The sequence below is a fragment of the Acomys russatus genome, chromosome 18 (assembly GCF_903995435.1).
Source record: "Acomys russatus chromosome 18, mAcoRus1.1, whole genome shotgun sequence".
Taxonomy (NCBI): Eukaryota; Metazoa; Chordata; class Mammalia; order Rodentia; family Muridae; genus Acomys; species Acomys russatus.
The window spans coordinates 47,557,474-47,568,299 of NC_067154.1; positions in this window are offsets into that span (position 1 = coordinate 47,557,474).

Below are 10,826 nucleotides of genomic sequence, written 5' to 3' on the forward strand. Positions count from 1 at the left end.
TGGGATGGAAATCGGATTGACTAGATTTAATAAACCGACAGACATTAATATTACTTGCAAAGAATAATGGGTAGTGTCCAGAGAAATTTGGAAATAAAATGCTCTCTTTAAATTCCCTTCTTGTTGCAGAACCTCATAAATAAAGAAAAATCCTATAAAGCTCTTTGTTTGCTTATTACAATCATCGTATTCTGACTCTGGACAATTTGGAGTCAAATGGACTGGTTGGAAAGGAAGAACTTTTAGAGTAAGGATGCAGTGGAGGGAGGGAAGGTGTCACCAGTATGATCAACATAGAATTTCACTTAACTGTCCTCTAATGCTGTCAAATGTAAAGCTGAAATAAAAGCAACCTTTGTATCACCTGTGATCATCCACTGACTAACTTTTCCCTGTTTCTTGCACTAGAAACTGTGTTTTAATCATTTCCCTGATATATGCAATGGAGGGAGGTGCCAGAAGGTCATTGATAAAACTCTGGGACTCAATCTCTTCCAAATCTCAAAGGAGTAGGCGAGAAAATGTGACTAAACTCTCTCTCTCTCTCTCTGGGTCCTGTTTAAGTTATTTCATTTATAGAGTTGGAGAATAGAAAAATATGTATTGGCTCTTGGAGATTGCAGGAAAAATCACTCCTTTCATGCCAACATGGAGACTAACAATAACGCTATTCTTCTCATGCCTGCATGGACTGATTCCAGAGACGTGAATGGGAATCACTATATAACTGAAAGACAACAAAGCCAAACACATGTAAGAGGTAGTGAATTCAAAACGTAATGTATTTTGGAAATTATCAAAAGTATATCAAATAAATAACATTAAAGAAATGTTATGTATTAGGTGTAGATATATGTGTAGATGATAACTCTTTAATTTTACTTTAAAGATTTTTTTTTTTAAATTAGGTGTGTGTATCAGATACAGAGACTGCATGTTAGTGCAGTTGTCCATGGAGTTCAGAAGAAGGCATTGGACCCTCTGAAACTGGAGTTATAGGTGATTATCAGCTGCCCAATGTGGATGCTAGAACTTTAAGTCCCGCACTAGAGCAGTATGTTCTCTTAACAGTTGATCAATCTATAATTGGGTGGAAAACCCATTCAACAAGAGAAAACCATTCATGGTTAGAAAAAAAAAAAATAGCCAACTACCCAGAACAAGTAAGGTCATGGATCTTGGAGAAGAATCTACAAGCACTGCCTCAGTAAAATAAACCAGCACAAGACTTAATTGCACACCTATTTGTCACAAATACATGTAGCTCTCACCATGATTCAAGGAAGCTTCTCTTTACAACAGATGGAGATCATTACAGAAAACCATAGCCAATCAAAACTTAAAGTTTTTGAAGCCTACCCCAGAGGATACATATGTAGAATAACATCCACAACTAAGACTCGTGAGACATTGTGGAAAGACAAGCGGAAAGATTGTAAGAGCCTGAGGATCAGGGAGGTTTCTGTAGGACTGTCTTCTAGGATATTCATAAGCTAAACCCATGGTATCTCATCAACATGATTGCCTGGCCATTAACTGAGCAAAGACAACAATAATAAATTTGATTCTGGGAGCAAAGACAACATGATAAATTTGATTCAGGGAGAACCCATAAGGCTTTCAGCCCTAGATGAACAACTACCAGCAACTAAGGAATGATTAGCAGTCTTCCTCAGAGGACAGCACACCAATCGGTTATCTGATGCCATATGGTCAGCCCTGAAAAAATTATATATATATATATGTGTGTGTGTGTGTGTGTGTGTGTGTGTGTGTGTGTGTTTGTGTGTGTTTGTGTGTTGTATATGTACATATATTATACACACACACAAATAACATTATACAGAGTGAGAAGATTGGATTTATGTTTTGGAGAGTATGTGTGTGTGTACATATATGTATATAATAATAATTAATCAAAACTAGAGTCCATGAATTTGAAATAGACCAAGAAGGGATATATGGGAACCTTTGGAGTAGGAAATGGAGGGGGAAATTGTGCAATTAAAAAAAAAAGTTCTGGGGGCTAGGAAAATAAAATTATTTAGTAGTAATTAAGAAATGAGAGGAAGATAAAATAATATTTAAGAATTTGCCTTGAATTCCTTATCCACTTTTAGGCAACAACCTACCATATAAATTTTCTTGCTTCAAAAATGTCAGGAAATCCTTAAAATGAGCTCTAATATAATATACTGTTCAAAACATATAAAACGATTTTAATCTATTTAACTGTTAATGCACTTTAGATATATAGCAAGATAGAGAAGAAAACATAGAAAGTTTCTGTATTTCTTCAGTTTGGTAGATGAGCAGCCCCAGCTAGTGCCAGCACCCTTCACTCTGTGGTGCATTTTCAATATCTGATGGCTCTGTATTGTTGCTCTGAAACTACTCTGTACATCAGGGCTCTATCTTGGTATTGTAGATTCTCTGGATTTGGTCAGGGTCCCATACTATTGTCTGTAATTTTTTTACTATCAAGAGTACTTTAATTCTGCTGAAGACCCTGTTCATCCCTCCCTTATTCTTAACCTCTGGCCCACTACTAAACCATGCACTGTCTATTGGCTTGCCTACACTGAGTGTCACACTGAGTCATCTTTATATTTACTTTGATACCTCAGTTCCACATATATGTAAATTTCCATCCTGTTTTTTTTCATGACTTGCTAGTTTGTTTTTTAACTCGGTATTACATAATTTCTCATGATGTGCCACTGTTTGTTTGTTCCTTCTCTACTGAAGTATATTAGTTGCTCCCAAGTGCTGACAGCTATGCAAAACTTCCTGTTGAACCATCCATGTTCAGGTTTTCAGTTCACTTGGCACAGAAGTATAATTATTGAATCATAAGTTAACAACGTTAGTTTTGTTGAAAAGGACTCAGTTCATCTGTCTTCAATCATGCTATGGCTAGTTTGCATTAGCATCATCTGTTTTTGGTCTGACATCAGCATCAGGGTTCAGTATTTTCAATAGTCTACATTTTGGTCTTTTTAATACATTACACAAGGTTATCATATATTATAATTTCACACGAAATTTTCCCAATAGTATTTGCTGTGCATCTTTTTATATATTTATTTCTTTAAATAATATAAATACAAAAGAAAAACAAACAAACTTAATACAGACCAATAACAGCAACAGATAATTGAGAATGTAAGGTAATTATAAGAAGAGTAGGGTTCTAACCTCATAAAGATATAAAGGGTTTGGATATTTTCCATGTTTAATCCGTTGTCATGGAATCATTATAAACAAAAGACAAGATAATATGTCAAAATACTATTGAAGAAAGGAGAACATTAACTTAGTCACTGAAGTGGCAATGTCTGCTTAATCACTATACTTTAAAGAGAACTAGCATACACTAAGAACAACACACCAAAATCAAAGTCTCACAACATGCCAAGCATTTTTCAAATAAAGTGAGAGGCACGATGCTCAGTTACTTCTTCAGAAATGCTAATTAGCCGTGACTGGAAGCTACAGAAGCCTTACCTGAGAGCCAGCCTACTTACAGAAAATGTTTGTGTGTGTTAAGGAAAATGGCACTGTTCCAAAAAGAAATCTTTCATGTGAGTATTAAAGAGGAAAAAAGAAACACAGCAAACTTCCGTCTTAATTGCAAATATCACAAAGGAACTTTGAAACCCAGAGGAAGGAAACAAAGCAAGAGACTGGAAGTGATAAGAACGAAAGAGACATTTTCAAAAAGAATTCCCTTAGGGAAAAGGATGAAATTACAGCTATGCTTTAAAGAAACCACACTGGAGTTTCTAATTTACATCTGACAATAATACTTTCTGATCACAGATATATAAGAAAAATTTGCAGGGTTTACATTTTTATCCTGTGCCAATAAAACCAAAGAGTCTGTGCCAGGTAAGCAAACACTGATGTTGCTGCTCCATTTTAAGGTTTACAAGGAAAAGTCTGGCACAAAGATCATCAGTGTTTTACATGAAGAATAAAAAATTTCAAATTCAATTCTGAAAGAACAAAGGGGTACGTTGCACATTTGTAGTTCTTATCATTTTATTCCTTTTCATTATTTTACTTTTTCTGAGTTCTAAGGAGAGGTACAGTTTTTATTATTATATTTTTTAATGTTTCCCATTGAAAAAGCATTGATTACAGCATTTCTGACCTCCCTTCCCTTCCTCAAGCTCCTTCAATACTGCAATCAAGTTGATAGGCTCATCTTAAAAATTATTATTGCTGGGCGGTGGTGGTGCACGCCTTTAATCCCAGCTCTTGGGAGGCAGAGAGGCAGGCAGACTGCTGTGAGTTTGAGGCCAGCCTGGTCTACAAAAGTGAGTCCAGGACAGTCAAGGCTACACAGAGAAACCCAATCTTGAAAATACCAAAAACCAAAATAAATAAATAAATAAATAGTATTATTGTTACATAGATGTGTATGTCTGTGTGCATAAGCAAATAAATATAAAGTAAGCCTGCTGAGCCCATTTTTTTTTATTGTGAATATTTGGTTTTAAGGCTATGTATTGGACAACCAATAATTGGCTCGTATCTGGGAGAGGCTAATTCTCCTTGTGTCAGGCGTTAATTACCTGTAGTTCTTTTCTTAGGGGTGGAATCCTGCAAAAATTAAAAAAAGTCCCCTTCCACATTAGCATGTTCACTGATATCACCATTCATCTTGTCTTATTTATGCAATCTTTTCTAGGAGAGACTGTTTCAAAGCAGGCTTCCTGCCTACTGGCTTTTACACTGCCCCACCCCACCCCCGCCCCTGCTCCATTCTGTGATGTTTTGTAAGCCATTGATTGAGAGGCTTTGATGTATACCTAGCCATGGATGCTGGGCTTGCTACGATTATGTTACTCCCTGTATTATGTGCAGTTGTCTTCTGTGATGACATGCATTTCCTGTAAAGAGAAACCTTTTTTATGAGGGGTGCTAGCTACACTGTATCTGAGGATTTGAAGCTAGGAACTGCAGATCAGAGAGAACATCAACATTTGTTTTCTGTGTATCGGTTACCTCGCTTGATATAATTTTTATAAGTTCATTCATTCAATTGTAAATTTCATGATTTCATTTTTTTTTTTTTTATTTCATGATTTGTTTTTCTTCACAAGTCAATAGTATTCTTTGCGCACATGTGTCACACTTTCCTTATCCACGCTTTAGTTGAAGGATATTTAAGTTATTTCCATTCTTGGCTATTGAACATTCCTAAGCATGTCACCTTATTTGGGCACAGGCCAAGGAATGGTATAGTTGGCTAAATACAATGAATTTATGTTTTACTTTTGTATTTTTTATTTTTTATTAATTTATTCTAATTGAATATATAGAAAGATGTCTCGGCATACGTTTGTATTAGATGTTTCTACAGAAGCCGTCCTTAGTCCTCTCTTATTACATAATATTTATTCCTAACAGTACCTTGAGATGCTTGTTTTTGTTAAGCACAAAACGTCAGATGTTAGCAAATTAAAATGGAAGTATTTGTTTTGGCACTCAGTTTGTGTGTGCAGTTCCTCCTGGTAGAGAAGGCCTAGCTAGTGGCAGGAGCGTAAAGCAGCTGGTCCCAACGCATGCACAGTCTGCAAGCAGAGAGAGATAATGCTGATGCTCTGTTCTCTCTCTCTCTCTCTCTCTCTCTCTCTCTCTCTCTCTCTCTCTCTCTCTCTCTCTCTCTCTCCCTCTCAGTCCCCCCTCTTTCGTCTTCAGACCAGAAACCTGATTGATAGAATTCTGTGTCTCATATGTAAGATGGGTCTATAAACCTCAGCTAACCCAATGCAAAGCTAACGAAAACTTTCTGGCAGATATGCACAGAGGTTTCTTTTCATGATGATGCTAAGCCTGAATGAATTTGTAACCAAGAGCGATTGTTAGATTGGTGAAAACACTAACATCTTCCCTCCTTGATGTATCCCCCCATGTGACAATACACATATGGTTATATGCAGCATACCAGACCCCTATTGGAGTTTCCATATTTAGAGCTCACCTATTGACTCTCTTTGATCCTTTTTTTTAAAAAGGAGAACAGTGTATTCCATAACACCAGTTCTTTTTTTAACTGTGTGCTGTGTGCCTGCATCAGTAGGACTCTTTTATTTAGTTCCTGTTCCCTTAATTGTCTGTGTAAAAAAAATTGTTTCCATTTCTCACCTTTCTCCTCACTCTTTATATTTTCGATTTGTTATTCCTGACTGCAGGAACTCATATTCTTCATAAGACTTTATTTTTAGTTGTTTTTCTTTCTCTCACTTATATTGAGAATTATACTTAAAGAAAGTCAACAGAGTTCACTGGGAAATGAATTAATTTTCTCTTGGTGTATTATCTTTACCTTCCTTGTAAAGCTAGGCACCATATTTACATATGAATATAATTCTGTGTACTGCAGTAAAATGTACTCCCAATAGGAAAAAAAATGTTGGCATTTTAGAATGGAGAATTATCTTCAAAGGTCAGGTTTATCATAAATCATCAGTTATAAAATATCAGCCAAATCTTTACTTCTGTGTTGGTTGGCCTTTGGCCATGTTAACTTGAGGTCCTGGATAAGATGAATACGATTTCATCGGAATTAAAGCAGCTTTTTGTGCTGCACAAATGGTTTCCTCACAGTGCAACTAGACTGCCCCAGTAAGAGTCTTTAAATGTAGTAAATGAACTGGTCTATTTGCTTGAAGCCAGCGACTGTTTCCAGCTGATAAATTTGATTGCTCTCTTTTAGTCAATTCAAAAGCCCTAAAGGGAAATCACTGTAGTCTTCTCCTTAGATGCTAAGCCTGTTTTGCTAAACAGTGAGGAGACCAAACAAATTAAAACCTTGCACAAAAATATTATGCACACAGTAAAAGATAGAGGCTATGAGAAATAATACATTATATCACCAGAAGACAAGCAATGAACTAAATCAAGCTGTAAAAGAGCAAGCTCCTTGAGTGAGTGCTGTCAACTTCAGTTAACCTCAGAGGAAAAGGCAGATGATAATTTTTATAACACATCTGAAGCTCTTTATTGTTCCAACTCTAAGCTCTTATAATACCTTTCTTTTACATAAGGAAAGATGTATATGTCTTATTTTGCTTAATTAAAGTGATAATCCTTTTAAGCCTACAATACAGTCATTTGATCATATGTTACTAGAAATGATGTTACCACAATGTGGCATTTCTAAGCATCTGCAATTATATGAATTATCCCTCTGGCATTTAAGATAGGAACAGATAATTATAAGTCTGATTAATAATAAGTAAATTGCTGTTTCCTCATTATTTTAAATTATGAGTTTTCAAATATTCAGATCCCTGTTTGTCAAAGGAGAAAAAAGACACATTGAGTATTTACCTTATTTCTTGCATTATAGAGAATATAACATTTTACATCTACAAGAGTCTTTCAAGCTATAGCACACATAGTCATAAAATAAAGACTAAGAAAAATTATCTGTTATTTTAAAAAGATTATGAGCAACACAGCAATACAATCAAACCTGAATTTTGCTGCTGCTGGGTTTCAATCATTGCCCTAAGTAGGGTTATACATGGAGCAGTTTGGGGCTCTATTAGGAATTAGGGAGTGGCTGTTCTGTAAGCCTGTTCACTACTAAATTGTAGTGGGATCTGGAAGTGGTTCATCTCAGCAGAGGGAAGTTACTTATGTCTTTATCTCAGCCCTTGCTTATAATAAGCCAAATAGAGGATCCTAGTCTTGATGGGATGCTACCTAAGGATTTTTCCTAAGGAAAGTTGGTTGTGTAATACTCATGCAGAGCTGACTGCCAGAGCTGTGTGAAATGGTACTTAGACCCCACAGAGACATGTTGCTTAAAGAGGGTCAAAGGAAAGATAATTAGTCAGGAAACTATAAATATAAATGTTCCAGACAAGGGAAATTATGAAAACAAAAAGCTTTAGGCAGGTGCAACCCAAAACACTGTACGGTACTGAAAAGCCTTCATTTGCATAAGTTCTTCAGAGCATGCAAATGTATTCTTTTTATAATATATTTTTTATTAATTTTTTAATTTTTATATATTTGTATAATTTATTTCCTTCCATCTCTCTCCAGTATCCCATACCTTATCTGTACCTCAAATTCCTGATAAGAAATTGAAGGTTTCCAACTGCCCAATATGATTAATTGTACTTTCTAAGCCATGATATAATTGATTCCCAAACTGTTAACCCAAACAAACTTCCTTCTTTAAGTTGCTCTTGTCATAACAATGAGAAAAGTAATGAATATAATGTTTTAAATAAAAATGATATTAAATACAACTATTTTAACACTATAGATATTTTGTGCTCCATAACACAAGAATATTTGTAGTATACCCTTGAAATTTTAATATAGGTTTCATTATATGTCATTTTCAAATATAGTTTTTTAAATTGTCCAATATTTGTTTTTTATTTAACCTATATTCTAATTTCACTTTAGTATCACTGTAGTTATGAATTTTTAAAAATATTAATATGCCTTCCAACATCTAGTTCAAAATTACTTTATAGAATACAGGTATCTTTCTTTATTACTGTTCTATTGCGTTGAAAGGCATCATAACACCATGACCAGTGCACCTCTTATAAAGGTGCGTGCTTACAGTTTCAGAATTTCAGTCTCTTCATCATCATGGAAGAGAGATACATGACATACAGATAGGCAGTCATGATGTTGAGATGTGATCAAGAACAGTAAACAGGAAGCAGGAACAAAGAGGACAGAAGGGAGGGAGGGAGGAAGGGAGGGAAGGAAGGTTGGAGGAAGGGATGGGGAGGGAGAGAGAAAGAGAGAGAGGGGGACAGAAGGAGGGAAAGGGAGGGGGAGGAGAGAAACTAGGCTTTGTTTTTGAAACCTCAAAGTCCATACTCAGTGATGCACCTCCTCCAAGTCCACACCTTCTAGTCCTTCTGAAACACTTCAGCAGTCATGACAAAGCATGCAAATATATTAGCCTATGGGGTCATTCTCAAGAGTGAAGCCCAAAGCAGAGAGTTGAACTCAACAAATGAAATAGGCAAATATTTTTTCACTTTTTAAAAAGACAGCTTCTTGTGATTCTGGTATTTAATTCTCCTTACATTTATCCCACTGTGATTAATACAAGCACTTTTCATCATGAAAGAATTTTAAACAATAATTAGTTTCTTTATATAGAGCATTGATATAAACATTACATTCCTTAAAATTCTTCCTTGGGAAAGGACACTCACTATGGTACTGTGCCTCACATTTGACCATGTCCCCTGGAGGGGGAGACCTGGTGGCACTCAGAGGAAGGACAGCAGGTTACCAAGAAGAGACTTGATACCTTATGAGCATATACAGGGGGAGGTAATCCCCCTCAGGAACAGTCATAGGGGAGGGAAATAAGGGGAAAATGGGAGAGAGGGAAGAATGGGAGGCTACAAGGGATGAGATAACCACTGAGATGTAACAAGAATAAATTAATAAAAAAAAAAGATTTCAACTAATCTGCAGAAGATCCTAACTCTGTTATTGCTTTGTTTCTAGAAGCATTAGATATAAAGGGTTTTAGAAAAACTATGGCTAGACCAAGGGGTATGTCCCATGAAAATCTTCACTTACCATGAAAGTGGGATAGAGGTGAGGACATCCTATTGGGACTCTAGGTGAGAGAAGTATGGGAGATTAGGGACATAGAAGGATACTGATGGTCTTAAAAACTGCAAGAAGAGCACTATGATGGGCAGATCTGGGCTCAGGGGTTCTGTTCAAGCTATGGCACTAACAAAGGACAATACGTGCAGTAAGCATCAAACCCCTACCCAGATCAAGCCAAGGGACAGGACATTCTCCACAGTTAAAAAGAGAGTGGGAATTGACTTTCACATGAACTCTGATGCTCGATATTTGACCACATCCCCTGGATGAGGAAGCTTGGTGGCACTCAGAGGAAGGATTCAGGCTACCAAGAAGAAACGTGATACCCTAGGATCATATACAGGTGGAGACGGTCCCCCTCAGTCACAATCATAGGAGAGGGGAATAGGGTGAAAGCAGGAGGGAGAAGGGAATGGGAGGATACAAGGGATGGGATAATAATTGAGATGTAATATGAATATTATCAATTTAAAAGAAAGAAAACATATGGCTATAAAGAAAAACAAAAATTAAACAAACAAAAACAAGAAAAGCAAGCAAACAAAAAACCTTCCATCTTAGTTCATATTAAAGCTCTATTATCCTATTGTGAACAGTGAGAGCCTGATCTGTGAGCACTGACCCATCTCACTCCATTATGATTGCACATTAATATTATAAACATAAACAGAGAGATATGAGGTGTTCTTTAGAGATTTACTACATAGTGTATATATCAACTCTCGACCTGGTTATGTTATGTGTTTTAGAATATAGGCATTGAGACTTAGAGATGAAGTCAGAAGGACCTTATTTTATCTGCAATTAACTTAGTTTTGTTGGGATCCATTGATTTATATCTCAATTTATAAAAAACATATGTAGAAAGGTTTTTAATGCTTCATCACTAGACCTCTAGTAAGTCTCTCAAGCACTTTTCAAGTTACTAAATAATTACATGAATATTTAATCAGTGTTCTAGGTTTTCACTCTGGCATTTTAGCTGAAAATAGCTGAATTTAAAAAATTAACACTTTGACCTTAGGTTGGGTACATGAAGTTTATTACTTAAATTATATTCTCGGTGAGAGAAATGGAGGAGTAATGGTCAAGTTATGGAATACAAGGTTTATACACAAGCAAACACACACACATACACACACAATTTGTTTATTACCAATACTAAAGAAATCCCACTGTATAGAAAATGCTTATTATGAAGC